The sequence below is a fragment of the Podarcis erhardii genome (assembly GCF_964252035.2).
Source record: "Podarcis erhardii genome assembly, chromosome: 1".
Taxonomy (NCBI): domain Eukaryota; kingdom Metazoa; phylum Chordata; class Lepidosauria; order Squamata; family Lacertidae; genus Podarcis; species Podarcis erhardii.
In genome coordinates, this window is record NC_138497.1 from 19883577 (window position 1) to 19906637 (window position 23061).

Genomic DNA, 23061 nt, shown 5'->3' on the forward strand with positions numbered 1-23061 from the left:
CCTTTGTCAAAACTCAAGAAGGTGCGACCTTGACGAAATACTTTGGAAAAGGGGAATTTTGTCTGGAGCTAGCCTTTTGTGGAGGAGAAAATAGAACATTAGTCAGAATGGGGATCCAAAAAATGGGATGGCTAGGAAGTGGAGTTCTCACTGAGGCATGTGTCAAAGCAGCTCATGGTCAGTCTCACCATCTCCCAAGGTGAGAAGACCTGCGGGAAGGGTCCTTATCCCAGAGACAGGGGAGCTGCACTCCCAATCTGACACCACGCCTTTCCAAGAACAAAGCAGGATGGGTTGCATCGTAAGAGAGGAATCGGGGGGGGGGGACTAGTAAAATGTTGCAAAATGTCAGTTTCGAGAAGTAGCAGTACTAAAAGCAAATGGACACTATTTTTGTATCACAGGACCCAAAAAAGTCGTAGATTGTCTTTGTTGCAACTAAAAAAAAAAGCATCCTGTGCAATAGATTGTGGTAAATAATATACAGTGGTCCCTCAGGTTAAGTAACTTAATTCGTTCTGGAGGTCTGTTCTTAACCTGAAACTGTTCTTAACCTGAAGCACCACTTTAGATAATGGGGCCTCCCGCTGCCCCTGCGCCGCTGGAGCCCAATTTCTGTTCTCATCCTGAAGCAAAGTTCTTAACCTGAAGCACTATTTCTGGGTAATAATAATAATAATAATTTATTATTTGTACCCCGCCCATCTGCTGGGTTTCCCCAGCCACTCTGGGCGGCTTCCACAAAGAAGAAAAATACACTAAAATGTCACATATTAAAAACTTCCCTGAACAGGGCTGCCTTCAGATGTCTTCTGAATGTCAGGTAGTTGTTTATCGCTTTGACATCTGATGGGAGGGCGTTCCACAGGGCGGGCGCCACTACCGAGAAGGCCCTCTGCCTGGTTCCCTGTAACTTGGCCTCTCGCAGTGAGGGAACCACCAGAAGGCCCTCGGCGGCCGCTCCCAGTCACCAGTCTAGCTGCCGCATTCTGGATTAGTTTGTAGTTTCCGGGTCACCTTCAAAGGTAGCCCCACGTAGAGCGCATTGCAGTAGTCCAAGCGGGAGATAACCAGAGCATGTACCACTCTGGCGAGACAGTCTGCAGGCAGATAGGGTCTCAGCCTACGTACCAGATGGAGCTGGTAAACAGCTGCCTGATACAGATTTGACCTGTGCCTCCATGGGACAGCTGTGAGTCCAAAATGACTCCCAGGCTGCGCACCTGGTCCTTCAGGGGCACAGTCACCCCATTCAGGACCAGGGATTCCTCACACCTGCCCGCCTCCTGTCCCCCAAAAAACAGTACTTCTGTCTGTCAGGATTCAACCTCAGTCTGTTAGCTGCCATCCATCCTCCAACCGCTTCCAGACACTCACTCAGGACCTTCACCGCCTTCACGGTTAGCGGAGTCTGTAACCTGAAGTGTATGTAACCTGAGGTACCACTGTATACTGCTTTGCCACCATCACAGAATTGTAGAGTAGGAAGGAGACAAAAGGGTCATCTAGTCTAACCCCCTGCAATGCAGATATCTTTGCCCAATGTGGGACTTGAACCCACGACTCTAAGATTAAGAGTCTCATGCTCTACCGACTGAGCTATCCCCACCAGATGTACAATGAACAGGCAGTTGCCTCCCATATTGGCTCCCTGCTGAGAATCACATTTCCAATTTTTTATTATAGGAATGCATTTATTTAATTAACAGGGGTCAGCAAACGTTTTCCGTGGGGGGCCGGTTCACTGTCCCTCAGAACTTGTGGCAGGCCAGACCGTGCATGCACGCACATGCCTTCCCTCCCTCCCTCCCTCCCTCCCTCCCTCAGAGACAGAGCAACTGAGATACCTCCACTCACCACATTCAGACAAAGCAGGCTGGGTTGGGGAGGGGGGCACGCCCCAGTGCTGGGTCTCAGCTTGCGCGGAGGGGTCGCAGCCACCCCACCAAGAAGGACCCCTATGTTGGAAACATGCCCGGGAAGGCCGCCAACTTCTCAAGACACCGGGGCATCTATCTGGTGGTCACTCTCTGGCTATAACTCTCCCTCAGTCCAGAGAGACCGGTGATAAGCGACCCCTCCCTCCTGAGAGGGGTACACTCGTCTTCTGGCATATCACAGCAGAAGAAAGAGTTAATAGTAGTTCTAAACTACTTTTTTTTACAGTCTATATGCAGAGAATCCATCAGCACCAGCACAGAACAACATCACAAACAGAAGTGAAACTAACTTCCAACAGTACTGAGTCTTCCTGTCTCATGCTCTCTCAGGCACTCACATGATATACACAACATAACAAAGTGCTACTGCTGGAGTATTACGGATGGATAAAAATCCTAACACCCTACCCCAGGGTGTCCATGACTGTGCTGCTAATGTGCCACCGCCAAGCAGCACAGAGGAGTCCTCCTCCTCTTCCTCCTCCTCTTCCTCCCTCCTCGCAGGCTCTCTGCTCCTGCTTCTTCCTGCCCCTTCGCTTCTCTTCCTCCCTTCTTGGACCTAGACGTCAGCAAGGCGCCCTGCTCTGCGCCTCACCCCAGTTGCAGCAGTGAGCCTCAGGAAGGGTCACAATTGGCTGCGGCTCGTGTCAAACTGGGCAATGGAGGGGAGGCATGAGATTGCTAGGGCTTCGGATTGGCCAGCGTCGTGGAAGTCTGAGCAACCTTGGAGCATGCTGGGAGATGTAGTCCTAGAAAAGTGCCTCTCCGCAGAGCTAAACCGGAGCTAAACCAGCGCAGTGCGGCAACTGACCGAGCGGGTGTTAAATATACTCAAGAGTTGAGTGTGAATTTCATGCTTTTTATTCAGCTCGTAGTAGCAATGAATGAAACTTTCCGCAAAACGTCTAGCTATATATACATTATTTACACAATGGGCCCCGCATGATTGGCTAATTCTGAGCTGTTCCTGTAGGCCAATCAGGTTGCAGATTCACTTCCTCCAGAAGCCTGGTTGGCTGCTCCTGTGGACCAATCAGACTGCTGCATTCTGGATCCTATTGTTCTAGGATTCAGCTCAGTACATAACAGCGTGGCAGGCTCTGCGGGCTGGATTTACAACCCTGGCGGGCCTTATTCGACCCCTGGGCCTTAGTTTGCTGACCCATGGTTTAATTCATAGTCCTCGGCACCAGGACCCACCCAAGCCATTTTGCTGCTCAAGACGGAGCTTCCCGCCTTTCCCTCCCACACGGAGCCAGCCAGCCAGCATGGCCAATGCTCAGGGATGATGGTTTTGCAAAAAGAGCCTGAAGATTTTGTGAATATCCTCATGCAATATAGCTGTTCTGAAAGAATGAAAGGATGACTGAGCATCTGAAATGAAGGTGACCGCTGCACGGAGCGTTACCGTTGCTGATGGCTATCTTCAATAAACAGGACGTAAAATATCAGATGCGGGGAATACAGTATTCCTCGGAAGAAATGTCACATTTCAGGACAATTCTTCTTGTTTGCTTAGAGGCACCCTGATGCGGTTAAAAACAAAGAGCTTGCAACCCAGCGAGTGCCAGGTGCATTTGCCGTGTCTTCCTTGCAATCCAAGAGAAATATCTACAGTCAACATATCAGTCCAAAAGGCTTAACAAATATAAGAATTCTGCAGCACCCAATGTAGTAGCAAAAATGAGACTTCCCTCAGTGCCCTGATTCATTCATCCCTCTGTGCTGTTAGACTGATCATCTCAGAACATAAGAGCCTGGTGGACGAGCCCAATGGCCCACCTGGTCCAGCATGCTGTTCTCAGAGTGGCCAACCAGATTCCTATGGGAAACCTGCAAGCAGAACATAAGAACAAGAGCTCCCTTTCCAGCAAGTGTTTTTCAGAAACATTGCTGCCTCCAACTGTGGAGGCAGAACAGCCATCGTGGCTAATATCCGTCAGTTCCATCAAAGTGGGATAAAACATAAATTTTCCTTGAAGCAGCTGGAGTGGGAGAATGGACTGTTGGATCAGCTGGTGGTTATAGTTGGTAGTTCCAGATCAGATCCCAGGAGCCACTGGAAAGTGCTAATGATTACCTGCAAAAGGATGGCACCTTTCATAATTCAGTTCATTTGAACCCTCTCATTTTCTCTAACACAGAGAAAATATGCTAACCTGATTTGGGATTTTTTTATTTATTTAAAAAAAAAATGTTTTCTGCACGATGTGCCAATAATATAAGATTGATTTTTCTTTAAAAAACAAAACACCCTTCCCCAAAATATCTGATTCTAAACAACTAGGCTAAGTGCCAAGTAGCCTTCCTATTTACATGAATGCCAAAGTAATGTCTACATCATTTTCTTTCTTTTTTTAAAAAAGAAAGCCTGTGGGGGGAAATTAATAATTGAGAAGTGTAACAAGTTTTCTAATCACAAAAAATATTTATTTGGGAGTCTTTAGAACACATACCACCACTTTCCATAATTACAAAATGAGGTTACGCGTTAACCAGTTTTAAATCTGTCAAAATATTTTAAGCAGAATGAGAGATCTACTTTGTGAATTATCAGTTCCATTTATTAGCCTAATGATAAACTCACCTTTCACCTGCAACAGATCACGGATAATCGTTGAAACATGAAAGAAAAGCAAACATATTGTCACATGAAATGCAGTCTATAGGAATAGCATAGGGCCCAATACATTCAGTTTTATTTAGGAAAATGCATTTGTTATAGGAAGAAAATTATTTTTTTTGGGGGGGGGAATTGAAGCCAAAATCATTATTAAATAAATGTGGAATAAACCTTTAATTGATTCCACTTGTTTTGATCTGGAATGTTTGGGTCGGGGAGGGGAATACTACAAAGAATTGGGTTGCAATACTGCATCTTTGTGGATTCACATCCCCGAAAAGCAGTTGCATAAGAGTAAAAAGGAAAAGACTCTATCTGTGTATCTTATCTAATTATAGTGAATAGATTGTTGGGCTTGAACGTTGTCCTGGCCCTTGCTGCCCAAAGAACTCAAATTCAGGTTTTGGTTTCTGTCCAGTTCTTCCATGGATAAATCTGAGTGATAAATGGGCAAAACAAGGGTTAAAGGTGTTCTGTATTAAGATTAGTAGCAGTTCTCACTCAGGGCCACCAGTATGTAAATGAAAGGTCGAAAACTGTCGCTCCTGATTGGTTAGCTAGTTGTGAGTTGTTACTGTTTCAAGTTACTTAGTATTATATAAAGCAGCCAGCTAGGTTGCAGTCAGTCTGATTCCAGGAGCAGTTCTAACTGCTGCAATAAAGAACTGTGAATCCAACAGAGCTGTGTCCTTCGTCCATCTTTTCCACTATTCAACAAGAGGCACAGTGGGTGAGTTGAATGGCTAAGTGCAAGCTAAGATGTTTACCCAACAAGCTGTGCATCTCCTGTCTCTTCCTTTTGAAGAGTGGAGCGAACACAAGTCTTGGCATGGTGAACAGCAGTGTCTCTGCTCTGCACATGCAAACGGGCACTTCTGTGAGTGGACCAGGCCTGTGAAGTTCATACATTCCAACACTGGTGCCTCTGTGACCTTGATGATGGAGGTGCCAGCTCAGTTACCAACTCACTCTCAGGTGCCTTCCCAGAGGAGGCTCCTTAACTGACAAAAGGGGTGGGTAGTGACAGTCCTTTAGGAGGTGCCCCACTAGAGAAGTCCAATATCAGAAGGGCATGGATATTCCAAAAGACAAAACTAATGTTTTCCTACACGCAACGTCTGCAGCAAGAATCCTGGTGGCACTCCTGTCTTCCACTGCCTCCCGCAGTTTGGTCAAATCAGAATATTTAGAATTGGCCAAACTGACAGATATAAGAAGACAAAAACCAAAAAGTGAAGTGAAAAAGGAATGGGAGTGTCTAAATGAATACCTTCAAAGCCAAGGTTCGAGGACAGAAACCTGGCTGAGTCTGGAATAACCTTGTGAAGTGAAAGGATAAGAAATAGGGATTTATATCTGGATGCTAGGATAGAGATGATAAGGAAAACAGGAAGACACAATGAGAGGTAAAGGAGGTGCTGTGGGACTGGTGGAAGTCAATGTTTGTTTTTCTTTTTAGTGTTTATATTATTAACTTGTAAGATATGGATTTGTTTTTTTGAATATCGGTTTTTGTGTTTTGTTGTTTTTCAATATTTTTCGTGTTGTTGTGTGGAAAATACTAATAAAATTTTTAAAAATATATCACATGGGCAAGACACCTCTTCATCAACTCACTTGAACCTTCCCTGGAATGATGCTCCTGACTCTTTTGATCAATGGCACCCTTCTCCTGCTCAGGCAGTTCTTGAGGCCCTGATTCCGCCTCCTCCATCCTGCTCAGGCCCTCCCCCAGTTGCGTAGCTCAAACTCCCTGATTTTGTCCCCTACCTTCTCGGGATCAGCCCACCCACTCCAAAATCTACACAGGGCTCCCGACAGACATAGGAGTCCTGGGTTCAAATCCATGCTCACCCATGAAGCACAGCAGGTGATCTTTGGGACAGGCCACACATTCCAAAGGTCCCAGGTTCCATCCATGGCATCTCTAAGTAAGAGCAGAAATCTGGGACCTTAATAATAATAATAATAGATGCCTAGAATGATAGGACTTGGAAGGGACCCTGACGATCATCTAATCCAACCCCCTTGCCAGGCAGCAGAGGAACCAACCCCCACGGCAGGTTGCCAGGAATGGACAAGACAAGGGAAAGTCCTTACCATCTGCTTTTATTCAATATTCACAGAGAGAGGCTTGGGAACGTAGCCTCTCGGAATAATGGTGTTGCTCTGAGTAAATCTGCCCTCCCCTTCTCTCCCACTTCCTCATTTGTCATCCCTTCTATGGTTGGCACGGGGGGGCCCTTTGCTTTTGAGCTCTTTGCTCTCCTACTTTCAAGGCTTGTCTGGTCCTGGGAGGGGGGCGGTCTGGAATGCTCTCTAAAGACACTGAGTCCGTCAGCTGTCGCTCCCCTGGTGCTGCTGCTTCTTCTTCCTTCTCGTCTCCCATTATTTCCCAGCTTTCCTCCTCATCTGTCTCTGAGCTGTGACCTCCGTCAAACCCCTGTTGTAATTCTGAACTGTCTCCTTCTTCTCTGGAAGGGTCAGGCTGGGGAGACAGACTACACCATTCCTCCTCTGTCCAGGAATACGCCACTGTTCCATATGCAGATCGAACCTGCAACCTTGGTGTTACTGTATCAGCACTATGCTCTAACCAACTAAGCTATGCAGTTGTAAATAATAATAATAATAATAATAATAATAATAATAATAATTAATAATATAGTTTTTCCTGTGCCAATTATAATGATGATGATTCTGAGAGAGTTCCAGAGCATGGTTGCCCTACGAGTGGGTTTTTGTCCACTACAAAAATGTTTTCACCCCAACTGTGAACTGTGTTTCCAGCCCAGATGCTGAAGAGGGCATGGCTACTATACAGTGGTACCTCAGGTTAAGAACTTAATTTATTCTGGAGGTCCGTTCTTAACCTGAAACTGTTCTTAACCTGAGACACCACTTTAGCTAATGGGGCCTCCCACTGCCGCCGCGCCTCAGCCGCGTAATTTCTGTTCTCATCCTGAAGCAAAGTTCTTAACCCGAGGTACTATTTCTGGGTTAGCAGAGTCTGTAACCTGAAGCGTCTGTAACCCGAGGTACCACTGTATATCCTATTCCATGCATTCACAGGTAGCTCATTACATTACAGCAGCTTGGCTGAGTTCCTACTCTATAGTGTACAGAGCATAATAGTTCATTCAGCTTGGCTTAGGCAGCCTTTGGCACTGCTTTGTGCAAACAGATTTGAGAGTCCACACTCCAGCCTGAATGCATGGATGAAAGAAAGTCAGCTTTCCACCAAATGCTTACACACACACACACACACACACACACACACACACACACACAAGCTTTCTTTATCTCTGTGTTTTGCAAGTTACACTGTTGGGGTTAGTACAAGTTGTTAAAACGTTCCTCTTGTTATCATGGCTGCTTGCTAAGTTTCTCCTTAAAACAGTCCAACCTGTTCAGGGTGGATTCCCTCCGCCTTTTCTTTTAAAGACATCTTAATTAGTCTAATCCTGACTGGTCTTTTTCCAATGTTCCTGTTGGCACAGTTGGATTTCAATTAACATTCTGCTTTAGTGTTGCAAATGCCCCTGCTCAGATTTCTTATTTTTATTTTTATTTTAAATGTGCTATTTTGGATGCCATTTCTCTCATCTCCTTTCTTTTTTCCCATCTTCAAAAAATATATATATTCTGTTTTCTAAAAGGTTTTGGAAGTGAAAGGAGTGCTGTCAATTTGTGCTATTTGAGTTTTTCAAGAAACACGGCCCTTTTCTGAGGAGCTTTTGACACAGATTCTTTGTATGTTATTTCTCCACTCTCCACTTGGCAACCTTTTAGCACATCATATTTTATTATTATTATTATTATTATTATTATTATTATTATTATTATTATTATTACATTATTTATATGCCCCCCATCTGACTGGGTTGCCCCAGCTACTCTGGGCAGCTCCCAATAAAAAATAATAAAAACACAATACAACATCACACTCTGAAAACTTCCCTGAACAGAGCTGCCTTCAGCTTAGCTCCTAGTCCCTTCATTCTCCAATTCTTAAGCTTGTGCTTAGTTATCAAGTACCTGTATTTCCAATGGTCAGGGAAACTCTGGGAAAGGTTTTTGCCAAAGAGTAGCTCTAAATCTGTTAAGGGAGCACAACATCTGTAGCCATGTACAGTTGCTGCTAAATATTGCAATATTTCCAGGTGAATCTGGATGGTGGTGCTCAGTATACGAGGAATTTGGAGGAAAGAGTTTGAGATGAATGATGAAAGGTTGTGGCTCAGAGGGAGAACATCTGCCTTGAATTCAGAAGGTCCTAGGCTCAGTCCTTAGCCTCTCTAAGTACGATGGGGAATGTTCCATGCCTGAACCCCTGAACAGCCACTGCTATTGTAAGACATCTTCTTATGTGCCTAAGATTTGGGAGTTTTTATGTATGCCTTTACAGACAACTTTGGTCCAGGTTATAAGTCAAGCTGTGAACTGGGTCTCTTCACTTTAAAATTTGGACCAAATTCCTGGTTCGTACAGATTTGAATCTAGTGAATCCAGAAGTTGCATAGATTTATTATAGGCTCTCCCCTTAGATGATATGGAAGTTACTCAAAAGTATGCTGTCTTAAAGAGGCAATGTTCAGAATGAGTTGTTTACCCACTCTACTTGTGGAACATGCCAATCCATATGAAGCTCTATATTTTAAAAAGAAATTAAATTAGTGGTTCCAGCAGGTATGGGTGGAGTTCAAAGCTTGTAATGGCAAGGAAGAGAAATGAGTGCGATCTTCCTTTGATTCTTCAGAACATTAAATGAGATGAACAAAGGAGAAATTAAACACAATGCTTTGCCACAGCACCATGACATAAGTGTCAACTCAGAATTTCAATTACAATTATAAGAGTCTTCTAATAATTATATAGGTAGTAAACAAGGCTGCAGGGCAAACATCCAAAGCCAGGAATGACTAACAGATTTGTGCAAAAAAAAAAAAGGAGTTTTCCTTTTTTATTTTAAAAAAGGCAGTCAGTTCTATATGTCCCATGGATCATATTGTGGTAAGATCAAAGAAGTGGGAAGGTTAAGAGCAGTTAATGTTAGACTCCCCCAGCCCATCATCCCTTCCTAGCCTCTTCCATATTCATAGCAAATTGTCATCCATATTCATGAGACAAACCTTTGACATCCGGAGGAGATTTTACTACTATAAACTCCTATTAAGTACGGAGATGCCTTCTTTTGTAGGCACAGCGAACAGCATCACATTAAGGTCTACATCACCATAGATCTCCAGAAGATCGGAGGGTAACACAAAAAGGGAACCATGACAGAAGGGTGGGAGATCTAGGAAATTACAGCTCCTTCAGTCCAGATCCTGTCCCAGGTAAATTGGTTGTAAGCAACTATACAACTAGAATGGCTAAGCCCATAGAAGAAGAACAAGCCTTGCTAAGATAAATCAAACCAGCTTCTATACAGAGAGCTTTACTCTGAGCTTTCACTCTGAAGCTGTGAAGAACTCAAGAAACTTCTCTTCAAACCTGACAAAATCAGCATAAGTTTAAGCCATTGAGGCACCACCTCATCCCCAAAGCCCCTAAAACTAAAACACCAACACAGATTGTTCTGGAATTGGCTCTACACATAGATAAGTGGCTCTCCCAACGAAGCCTGGGCCACGCCAGGTGAAGTGCCTTATCCAGGTTCAGCTATAGATATAGAATAATAGAATCACAGAATTGTAATGTTCGAAGGGACTCCCAGGATCATCTAGTCCAACCCCTTGTGATGCATGAATCTCAACTGAAGCATTCATGACAGATGGCCATCCAACCTCTGCTTATAAACCTCCAAGGAAGGAAAGTGTGCCACCTTTTGAGGGAGCCCATTCCGCTGTCAAACAGCTTTTACCATCAGAAAGTTCTTCTTGAAGTTTAGTTGGAATCTCCTTTCTTGTAACTTGAAGCCATTGGTTTGAGTCTTACCCTCCAGAGCAGGAGAAAACAAGCTTGCTCCATCCTCCATGTGACAGCACTTTGGATATTTGAAGATGGTTATAGTATCTCCTCTCAGTCTCTTCCTAACCAGGCTAAACATACCCAACTCTCTCAACTGTGCCTCATAAGACTTGGTTTCCAGACCCTTGAACATCTTGGTCACCCTCCTCTGCACACATTCCAGCCTGTAAATTCGGAAGTAAGTCCAACTGAATCTAGTAGGCCTTGCTTTGAAGGAAGTGGGGTTAGGATTGCTGCCTACACCAGGTGACAGAAGGCAGAGACAGACATAGCCACAAAGAAGGGCTTGTGTGCCTCATTATGCAGTGGCCAAAGCGGTTTCTTTTTGTGGTTCACTATATTATGATTCTAGAGAACCAGCGTGGTGTAGTGGTTAAGAGTGGTGGATTCGTTCATAATCTGGTGAACCGGGTTTGCTTCCCCACTCCTCCACATGCAGCTCCTTGGGCTAGTCACACTTCTCTGAAGTCTCTCAGCCTAAAGTATCTCACAGAGTATTTTTTGTGGGGGAGGAAAGGAAAGGAGATTGTTAGCCACTTTGAGACTCCTTAAGGGGAGTGAAAGGCGGGATATCAAATGCAAACTACTACTACTCCTCCTCCTCTTCTTCTTCTTCTTCTTCTACTTCTTCTTCTTCTTCTTCTTCTTCATCGTTACTAGAACTATGCGCAGACTTTGGCCAAATTTCTGAATCCCACATTTCCCTTCTTCAAGAGTAACTGCTCAGCTCCCACCACCATTTTGAACATCTGGCTTCACCACTTGTGGGGAGAGAAATGATCCCCAACTTTAAAAAAAAAAAGTTTAGTGCTAATAGTAATCCATTCTCAGCTGTCATCCACCAGCTTTTAAGAGCCAGATTTAAACATAAGATTATCTGCCACTTTGTCAGGCAAATGGACTGTGTGCCTGAGACACTAGCGATGGGTTGCTATTTTTGTATTTCCAAATACGCACAGTTTGATTTCGAAGCAACTTCCTGCAGCCGTGAGACGCAGCTTGCTCTGTCAACTCTTAAGGTACAGAGTGGGAAGAAAGGAAGCCATTGAAGTGATGGCTTTGTTGATAAGGAGGAAGGCATGCAGCAAATGTGTTCATGCTTATGATCAGCTTGGCCTCTGATGACAGCAGTTGCTGAAGATGTGGCTTCAGGTTGCTGCTTGTTCGGGGCCACAGCTGAAATTCTTAGGCATCCATGTGGGTTAACATTTGCAGTGTGGTTCTCTCTACCAGGGCTCTCACCAAGAGAGAGATCCAGCTCCAGATTGCCTTGGATGCTATGATGTAACAGAAGCCAAACAACAGGTTCTTACTTACTACTGTCTGTCAAGAATCTGGAGTTGGAAACAAAAAGGTCTTTGCTTCCTTCAGAAATCCTTTCAGAATTTATTTTCACTCTGCAAAATAGAAATGGCAAGGGCCTGGTTCAACAGAGAATCTGTAATATAGGCAGCTCCAAACTCTGTGCAGGGCTTCTGACAAACTTAGCAGAGCCTCCTAAATGAAAAGATCTCTAAAGTGATCACAGGGCTGACGAGACTGGGAGAAGAAACTGGTGGAAGGGTGGGAAATATTACTCTGTAATCCCCCCAGACCTGAAACTAGCTTTGCTTTCAGTAGTTTTCTTGTAAGAATGATGGGGGATTCTTTTTAATTTTGGAAATACTAAGAGAACAATCCTAAGTATAAGACACCAGACAAATTTATGCTGACTCAAGTTTGATTGGTGTCATACCTTCCAACATGACATGACCCAAATCCCCAAAGATTTTTTTTTTCAGACACAACAGCCCAAAACATGTTTTGGGGCACGAAGTCTGACAAGCATGCAGCCTGAAATCACCTGAGATTGCAGCGACCAGATGCTGGTGGAAAGCCTGCAAGCTGGACATGAGGGCAACTGCACTCTGCATACCTGTGATTCCCAACAGCTGTCATTCAGAGACATGGTGCCTCACCTGTGGCAAACTGACAATCAAAGATGTAAGGATCTAATTCAATACGGTCTAATCCAATGCAGTCTACTGTGACAACAACAATTCTCAAGTCCGTAAACTTTGGTGCAGACTATTCAATTTTACCATAAATGCTCTCATATTCAGGGATTTTAGAAAATGGCAAACTTTGATATGTCCATATTTAACAGTATTGCCTTTAAATTATTCAGCAACTTGGGGTTCTCAAAGCAGAAGTCCAATACAAAACCGGAAAATGCTCAAAACTTCAAAAGTTGAATTTAAATTCCCAATCATTGGGGAAGTTTTAATTTGCGCAAGCATCTATTTCTGCTCTAGAACTGACAGACGCTATCCAAAGAAGTTATCTAGTTGCTACATGGGGGCAGGGAATTGTAATAGCATACTTTTTATATTTGTAAGTTCATTGGTGTATTGCCAAAGCTTTGCACTTGTCAATATGGCATCAGCATCTTTCAGATGCATTTTACAGGAATAATAATCACTGAACTGGGATGTTTAAAAACTGGGAATTATTTTGCTGATGTGGTACTGTGCTGAGTTGGCTGAAGAGAATCACAAATAGTTATAAGATTTCAAGGTTGAGTTCCTCCCCCGCTTCCCTTTAGATTTATCTGGTACCTTAAAAGTAGTAATTTGGGGGTAAATCTGATTATCAGCATCCAAAGGTGAATTTCATTGGCTTCATGCTGATATTTTCCAAGCAACCCATTTGTAAAACACAATTTCCAACTTTTGTTGCCTTCATTAAGAAGAAGAATGTTGATTAAGTGGAATCAGCATGCAAGAAAATATTTAGCAGCTGTTCTCTTATTGCAAAGCCGAAAATATATGGAAAAATAATCACATAGATATTTTATGCCAATTAGCAAAATACTTCTTTAATTAAAGCCAATACTAATGCTACAACATGATCTTAGTATTATTAAATCTTAAGTCAAATGCAGCCTTTTTAAAAATGGAAAAATAAAACCTGACCTTCTACCCAATACTGTTGGCAAGATAAACTGAGTTACTTCGGTTACCACCTCTTTTCACATTTTCTTTTATTTCAAGATTTGATTTTCGATGCCTCCCTTCTTTATACTTTCAGCTTCGAGGGTAAGTACAAATTAAATGCACTCGTTTTGCTTATGTTACCAAACACCATTATAGAATAGCTCATATTTTATCACTGTGCTTTGTTTTCCTTTAATATTTTCTTGCTTAATCAGATGGTGGTTAGGTTAAAGGAGTGAAGATCTTCCATCTCTCTCTTTATCAAATTATAATAAAAAGAATATTTGTAGCTGATAATAGAAGGGATACAAGATAACCTCTCCACCAGCTTGTTGCTATATCTGAAAGGAACACAGTCGACAAGCCAAAAATCAGCCCTGCAAAATGCAAAAGTGATTGACCAGCTTTTACGGACAAGGGATTAAGTCTGACTCTTTCTTGTATCTTCACTTTTTCTCCTTCATTTGCACACTCCCCATTCCCCTCATTCTCAGCTGACAATCCTCTGTCCCTCCCCATCTTCTAAAACACAATGGAAAGTTAATTGAATGTTTTATGCTTTAGTAATATCAAAGAAATGAAAAAAGTGGGTTTCAACTGTATTTCAATAATAAGTGCATTAATTTTTACCTTTTAACTGACTCTTGTACTAATTTCCTTAAATGCTCTTTTTCTTTTCTTTTCTTTTCTTTCTCCCCCCCATTCCACCCGCCTTTTTTGATCTGTCTGGCTTTGTCGGGTCTGATGATGAGGGCTTACTTCAAATGCAAAAAGATTAGCTCTCTTTCCTTTAATAGCACAATTATAGCGTGTGTGATGTCTAAATCATGAAAGATATCAGGGACAGACTTCTAAAGTCGCATCAGTTTATTACAAAAGTGGCAGTAATCATTTTAATATCAAAATTACTCTAATTTCCTTGTGGTGTTTAGAATGTGTTGCAAGCGAACAATGCTTTTGGTTGGCATGCATACCTATGGTATGACAAAGTTAAGATCAATAAGGCCTTTAAGAACCATATTGTCAGGAAAGCAGTGTTTAATGTCTGGACAAAATACAAAGACTTACTGGAAAATAAAACTCCAAGGTGGCTCTCACCTCTGGAGGCTAAGGCCCTAAAAAGACCCAATATGGAGGCTAAATGGCCAAAATATTGGGAAATATTAGAAAAAGATGGAGACAATTGGAAATTGCAGAGTTTAGAGAAAATGAAGGATAAGGTGCGAGACTGGTTACATTATGCTCAGATTAAAGAAGTTTTTAAAAATGATAAAAAGTTAGGGTTCCAGGTGGAGAAATCGAAGTTAGAAACTGAATTGTTAGAACCAAAGACTAAGGTATTATCTAGAATGTATAACTTGCTGTTAAAATGGAATACACAAGACGAAATGGTTAAATCGGTTATGATAAAATGGGCACAGGACATTGGGCATAACATTATGTTTGAGGACTGGGAAAGGTTGTGGACCACTGGGCTGAACTTCACCGTATGTAATGCTCTGAAGGAAAATGTAATGAAAATGATATATAGATGGTACATGACCCCAGTTAAACTTGCCAAAATATACCATTCGTCTGATAATAAATGTTGGAAATGTAAAGAAAACGAAGGAACATTCTTTCACCTCTGGTGGACATGCCCTAAGGTGAAGGTCTTCTGGGAAATGATATATAATGAGCTGAAAAAGGTATTTAAGTATACCTTCACTAAGAAACCAGAGGCCTTCCTTCTGGGTATTGTCGGCCAGAAGGTGTTAAAGAAGGACCGAACATTCTTTATGTATGCAACAACGGCAGCAAGGATACTCATCGCAAAAAACTGGAAAACTCAAGATCTACCCACACTGGAAGAGTGGCAGATGCAACTGATGGACTATATGCAACTGGCCGAGATGACAGGCAGAATCCGTAACCTGGGAGAAGAGAAGATGGAGGAAGACTGGGAGAAATTCAAGAAGTATCTACAAAAACATTGTAATTTGGTTGAATGCTAAGAAGGATGCTAGATTATAAAAAACTGGCCACCACTAAATTAGATTTGAAATTTGATGATAAGTGAGACTAAAGAAAATATAAAATTTTTTGGAAGAAGTGCTAGATTATATTTGAATGAGTGGACATGAGATTGTAAACAAGTTGATAATTTGTTTGGAAAAAACTTTTAACGATGTAAATGGGAGCGGGAGACGTGAGGAAGTCCAAAGAAGTGATGAAATTATGTCTGTGATAGAAGTAAGACTGTTTATTATTTGTGCATTTATATTTAAAAACTTTAATAAATATTTATAAAAAAAAAAAAAAAAATAGAATGTGTTGCAAGCAATTGGGGGGGGGGGCACACAGAACAACACCCAGTGTGGTAGCCTTTTGCTTCTAAACTGATTTAGGCAATTGTTTTAAATAATGCAATGAAATCAAAATGACTTGCATTTTTATTTTTATTTCTGCTTTAGAAATATAGAGATGGGTGGACAGAGAACTGGATCGCAGAGAACACCCAAAACAAAGCTGATTATTATTATTTACTTCTACCTGCCTGAAACTGTGAATAGTCAGGGTAGAGACTACTGGGCTTGGAAGATGTGGTCTGTCCTGGCATTGACTCATTTTGTCTGCTCAGAACACAAAGAATCGCATTGGTGTTTGAAGAACTAAATGCCTCAGGCCCCAAATATCTGAAAAACCGCCTTCTTCCCTACAGACCGTCTTACCTCCAGCCTTCCTCACAGGGTTGTTGTACGGATAAAATGGGGAGTTGGGGACATTGTGCAATTCCTTGAGCTTCTTAGAGGAAATATGGGGTGTCATTGTTATAAATGAAGCATGTACTCCTTGAATGCCCTTATTATAACGATCTGAGAAACAATTACATGCACGCCTTGTTAAGATCGTGGAAGGGAAGGTCATCTCTTGCAAAGACCTGTTTTTGTTGTTGTCTGGTGTAGAGAAGTATACAGTGGTACCTCAGGTTACATACGCTTCAGGTTACATACGCTTCAGGTTAAACACTCCGCTAACCCAGAAATAGTGCTTCAGGTTAAGAACTTTGCTTCAGGATGAGAACCAAAATTATGCTCCGGCGGCAGCAGGAGGCCCCATTAGCTAAAGTGGTGCTTCAGGTTAAGAACAGTTTCAGGTTAAGAACGGACCTCCTGAACGAAGTAAGTACTTAACCCCGAGGTACCACTGTATATCCAAATTTCTTACTAAGGCTCTACAAATGTGTGTAACAAAACCTAAAGGGGATATGGGAAATGATTTATCCTTTAAAGGTCGGGGGTGTAGAATTGAAAATCACTATTAGTGGCAGGATTCTTGTTGTTATTATTATTATTATGTGTGCAATGGCCATTTGTTAGAACACAGTAAACCAAACCGAACTGAACCGAACCGTTATAAATGAATTAAATAACCTTCCCCCTGCAATGTAGTGGAGGTAGAATTTTAGAAGGTAGAATTTTGTGGGCATACAGGTGAAGCTCATACTCGTATTTGGTTTGGTGCCAAAAGAGAAATTCTGCTCTGGGCACAGAAATGCCCCTGGCTATAAATTTCCAAACAGATATTTGACCAAGGAACATAGGAGCCAACTCTTAGGGGCCGAGGGGTCTTCACTCCTCTCCCCATAAAATATTTGAAGGGGCCGGGGAGCCCAAAGTTGATGGGCACTGCCATTCAAATAGTGTGTGTACGACGCATCATGTAATCAATTATGTGGGGCTGGGCTTACCTGCTCCCACCCCAATATTTTATTCATGTTGGCACCTCTGTTAAGGAAGGTGTGTCTGTAATTCTAGACTATAATTATCATAATCCCTGACTGTGCCTGATGGGAGTTGGAGTTAGATAGCCTCTCTAAAGCACCCCTGTGAAAACAGTAAAATTCATTTCAAAAACTGAGACAAACGCAGTTTACAGGCTTAAGCCGAAGGTTGAGCTGCTGACAGAACTCTGGATGATTTGTAGCGAATCAGCAATTGCCTAACAAGGACAACAGCAAAATGAGGCACCATTTGCATTTCCCCCAAAGCATAGCTGTCAACTGTCCCTTATTTGGCAGGAAAGTCCCTTTTCCCAGCGCCGTGTCCCGCTGCTGTCCCTTTTTGATGATGTCCCTTAAATTTCCCGGGTTTCAAAGGAAGCAGCTCCTCTCCCTCCCTCCCTGCTGGCCAGGGAAGAGGGAGGCTCCAACTGTGTTGCTTGGATGCGTTGCTCACCCAATAAGGAGTCTAAGAATGACTGGGGGGTGGAGCTTGCATGCCTTGTGCCGATCAAATCAGCTGCTTTGCCTGGGGCTCAGCCTTTGCTCAGCGCTTCCCAGCGGAGAGGTGACGGTGGTTTTCCTTGCTGCATCCCCTTTGCCAAGTTGCTGTGCTGTGGGAACCACCGCTTGAGGCTTCGTTTGGCTGCTGGCTGGGCTTTGTGCCTTTGGCTTGGAGGGGCTCAGAAGTTGAACATACCTGTGCTTGGAAAATCCCTTATTTTGGCTGCTGATCCCTTATTTTTGAGGCTGTTGGTCTCTTATTTTCAAATCTGTAAGTTGACAGCTATGCCCCAAAGGATCCTGGGAACTGCAGTTTGTTGCTGAGAGCTGTTAGTAAGTAACCAAGAGTGGGCTCTTTTGTGGAAGGACTATAAATTCAGTTTTGTACTGAAAACCACTTCCTAGGCTCAGAGGCACCCTGCTATTTAATTCTAGGCATACGACTTTTCCACCTGGTTCTCATGAAAACAAAAAAGGAGGTCCATTAGGCCTCTGTCCTACAACAACTGCACTTCAATAAACAGTTTGCAGGGATTGCACTTTTAAAAGGAGAGTAAAACGACTAAACAACAAAAGCGTGTCTACAGTGCAGCCTGTATTTTATCTAGAACAGCAAAGAATCTTGTGGAACCTTAAACACTGACAACTCCATTGTGGCAAAAACTTTTGTGGAGTACCGTTCGTTAGGCACGTGAGATGGACTTTAAGATGCCACAGATCTCTGTTTTTCCTGCAACAAACACAGCTACCCCTCTGGGAATCATCTTATATCTTGACATTTCCAGGGTTTAATTGGTGCTAGCTAGTTAATAAGGTACTCAGCCCCCAGGAGTAGCTACACAACAGATCACAGAAGAAACTTTGCCACATTTTTAGGTTCAGAATAGTTAAACAGGAGCAGCCTGACCTGTTGTCAGTCTATTTTAAGATGGAACATTTGGTAATTTCTAATGAAAAAGAAAAAAAAGTAGCACAGCACTTAAACTTTGGCAGAAGGACAATTTTTTAAACTGACTGGAATAAATCTGTATGCCACTGATCTGTACTTTGAGTACAAGTGATAAACATATTTTCTGAACAAGAATGAAGGGTTGAACAAAAATCATCAGATGATTCTCAAACCAGCTTGATCCAGATCATTAATATTTCTTGAATGGGAAGAGGATGCTAAGTATGGATTGAAGGACAGAACAGGACCCAAATGGGGCTGAAAAGGACATCAACAATTCAGGGTTTTTTGTTCAGAAGAAGAGTTTTGCTCAAAACCCAGAGGGTGGAACCAAAGGTCTGTAAGGATCTTTGTTAACCTATAATCCCTGTCAGTCCAGCTGAAGAGACATCATATGCACATTACTGAGAGGACTCAGATGAACATATATGTTAGCTTCGTTTGCTTTCTTTAAGCCTGGATAAGCATTGGGCAATAGCTCTTATTTGCATCTATGAAATTACCAGTGCAATCCTGTTGTTGTTTAGTCGTGTCCGACTCTTCATGACCCCATGGACCAGAGCACGCCAGGCACTTCTGTCCTCCACTGCCTCCCGCAGTTTGGTCAAACTCATGCTGGTAGCTTCGAGAACACCATCCAATCCTAGATATGTCTATTTTGAAGTATACCTCACTGTTCTCTACAGAGGTTACTCCCTTACGTCCATTCCCCCAAGTTGCTCAGTGGATGGGAACTGTATTATTTTGCTGTGCCATTTTAAAATAGTGTATTCTGGGAAAGGGTGATGGCCACTGGCTGACTCTCTGAAAAGCAGCATTGTACACTGCAACGTTTTGTTGCAGCTGATTCCATTTGCGCTTTCATGTTTTTGTCGTAATGCCAACGGTTAAAGCAGGCTATGCAACTGACAACAAATTGCTCAGTTTCCCTTTCTGAAGGATACTTGACAGCAGTGGATTATTAATAAATGTGTGGCTTGTTTAATAAAAGTGACACGACTGGAAATACGTCTATTTGCATCTCATTTTATAGTCACAAAGGTATTAAATTTTGTATTTCCCACCATTAAAAAAAGAGAGAGATGTGATTAAGGGGGAAAAACCCACCTGCCTTTATTAGCTTGACACAACAATCATAAAATTTTCAACAAAGCATTTCTCTCCTTCAGTGTTGGTTTTAATTTTAAAATTCTTTATCATAGAAGGAAAATCGGGGCTGAGTTTTATTAAGCAAGCAACAGAGCTATATTTAGCCAGCTCGTTAAAGGCAAAGATGTATCAATTTAACTAAATCTTTAAAGAAAGATCTTTGACGGTGTCTCTAGAATCCAGAACTGAGAAATCTCAACACCATTTATTTAAAAACGATAGTGTTTGGAAATTTTGGAGATGCCCACTCAATTAGTGAATGCGGACTTTTGTCAATTTAGGCAACTGGGACTCTACCCTACCAGCTTTCAGTCTGCCCTGAGCCAGCCCTCACCTGCCTGCCTTCTAACTAGGTTCTGACAGGCTCTGCACCTGTCATTGGCTCTCTGGCGCCACCTACTGCCAGCCTCCCTGCCTTCAACCCTATCAGCATCAACGGGCACCAGCCACCACTGGACCTTACTATACAAGACGAGAAGGTGGCAAATCAAGCTAATACATAAGCTATATGAAAACGTGGTCCATTTACGCTGATCTTTGCAATGGTTAAACTGAAGGAGATGCTTTCAGCACTAAACTGACCTCCCCCCACTCCACGAACAATACCACTTTATCTATTGACATGTATGCTCCAGGGAGTGTGATAATGCAGCCTTAATTGTGTCTTGTTGAACTTGGCCATTTATACGACTAACCCTTTGCTGACTTGGTTCCCTTTTATATATTAATAACTGTTCCAAATGATGTCTTTTCCTATTAGAGTGTCATTTTGTCAGCAGTATAGGGCCTGATTAAAAGGAGAAGGGGGGGGGGGGAGGAAGAGGCCATAAGGCACTGAAGGCAAAGTGCTCATGGCGACATGGCAAACACATCATGCTCCAAAACAGCAGCGATTAATTCATTATAAACACCTTTGAAATATCTTTTTTCTTATTATTTCTTTTTCCCAGATAAAAGCTTGGGGGAGAGGAAATCCCCCTGCCTTTGCTGGAGACAGAGACAATGGATGGCTGCTGAATAAACTGGTACAGCTTTTGTCAAGAAGAATGAATCCTTCATCTTCAGAGCAGGGTGTTGATTGTAGCCACACAGCTATATGCAGAGGGCTTGTGCTTTATGAAAACAGAAGACACCCCTTGGTGTAAACCGTGGGGGAATCTCAAGGCAGATCTGTTTCCAGGTTTTGGTGGGCAGTTTTGTGTTTTTACAGCAGAACAGGAGCCCGTGGATTTAGAGGAGCATGTCACTGGTTTGGTCGCACTGGGCACAGAGCCTTGCGGGTGTTGCTGGTGATGCCACAGCTATTATTTAGAATGGAGTGTGAGAGGTGGTGATGGGAGGGTGGCACCAGATTTTGGCATCACACAGGGCTGAAATTTGGGACCCCATGGATCTCACTGCCTTGGTCCTCTGGATATTGCTGCACTGCGGCTCCCAGCACTGATGGACTAGCTACTGGCATCTACCCCAATTAAAGTTTAGTAATTCACTTCTTAAGTCCTGTTGCATCTGAGGGCGGGTTTCTAGAATCGGCAGAATCAAATGGTAAAGCTTCTCTCTCTCCCAGTCCCCTGGGTTGTACTATGTCAAGCAGTCTCAGGGCTGGAGTCAGGCAAAGGTTAGCAATAATGTTGTTGTTGTTGTTGTTTAGTCGTTTAGTCGTGTCCGACTCTTCGTGACCCCATGGACCAGAGCACGCCAGGCACTTCTGTCTTCCACTGCCTCCTACAGTTTGCTCAGACTCATGTTCGTAGTTTCGAGAACACTGTCCAGCCATCTCGTCCTCTGTCATCCCCTTCTCCTTGTGCCCTCACTCTTTCCCAACATCAGGGTCTTTTCCAGGGAGTGTTCTCTTCTCATGAGGTGGCCAAAGTACTGGAGCCTCAGCTTCAGGATCTGTCCTTCCAGTGAGAACTCAGGGCTGATTTCCTTAAGAATGGATAGGTTTGATCTTCTTGCAGTCCATGGGACTCTCAAGAGTCTCCTCCAGCACCATAATTCAAAAGCATCAATTCTTTGGCGATCAGCCTTCTTTATGGTTCAGCTCTCACTTCCATACATCACCACTGGGAAAACCAGTAAGGTAGCAATAAAGGTAAAGGTACCCCTGCCCGTACGGGCCAGTCTTGCCAGACTCTAGGGTTGTGCGCTCATCTCACTCTATAGGCCCGGAGCCAGCGCTGTCCGCAGACACTTCCGGGTCACATGGCCAGCGTGACAAGCTGCATCTGGCAAGCCAGCGCAGCACACAGAACGCCGTTTACCTTCCCGCTGGTAAGCGATCCCTATTTATCTACTCGCACCCGGGGGTGCTTTCGAACTGCTAGGTTGGCAGGCGCTGGGACCGAACGACAGGAGCGCACCCTGCCGCAGGGATTTGAACCGCCGACCATACGATCGACAAGTCCTAGGCGCTGAGGATTTACCCACAGCGCCACCCGCGTCCCTTAAGGTAGCAATAAATCACCTTTAATAACAAGTGCAGTTAACTCTTTATTCAAGGAAACCAGCTCCAGCCTCGTGGTCTCAGTAACTCTTTCCAAGAGTCTTGCCCCGATGAAGCAGTTACCAGTGCCCACAAGGACTCCTCCTCTCCAGGGTCTTTCCCACATAATCTCAGGCTATGTCTGCTCACAACCACCCTCTGCTTTGCCCGTTTCATGTATCTGCATGTTCTAGCAGACCAGGGTGAGCTGGTAGCAGCAGGGGAGGGAGACTCCCCAACTTTTTCAGCATCCTGCCTATATGTCTCCTGGCCCCAATCCTCTCCAGCCTTAACTTCTGTGTGAGAACTGTTCTCTGCCTCAGCCTCTTCTGGCTCACTAAGCCCCATTGCCTCTTCTGCTTCCTCCTCCCAGTCTGCTCCCTCTTCTCCCTCTGACCTCTCACCGTCATCCCACTACCAATCCCCTGGCTCTCAGCCTTCTTCCCCTGGGGTGGGGGGTTCCTTGGGGATTCCCCAGCTGATGCCTCTCACTGCTCCTCTGCAGCCAGCCAGCCCATGAGAAGCTGCAAGAGATGAGGATTGCATGTTTGGATGCTACTCCTTGCATAGTATATCATGAACACAGGGGAAAAAAATGCATGAGAAGGATGAAAGCTAGGGCAAACAATTTAATTTGACCTGTCATTCTCCCTTGTGCTGGAAGGGTGGGTTTTTTAGTTGGAAAAAAAGTAAGTGTGACCTT

General features: G+C 43.4%; 1 long non-coding RNA gene across 1 annotated transcript in view; it reads left to right on the forward strand.

The window, feature by feature from the left end:
- The window catches only part of LOC309345373, a 28138-nt gene extending 6776 nt beyond the window's left edge, over positions 1-21362 (forward strand). Inside the window, exon 3 of the long non-coding RNA XR_014158213.1 lies at positions 20824-21362. This is a non-coding gene — a long non-coding RNA (uncharacterized lncRNA). The remainder of the gene's footprint in view (positions 1-20823) is intronic.
- The last annotated feature ends 1699 nt before the right edge of the window (positions 21363-23061 follow it).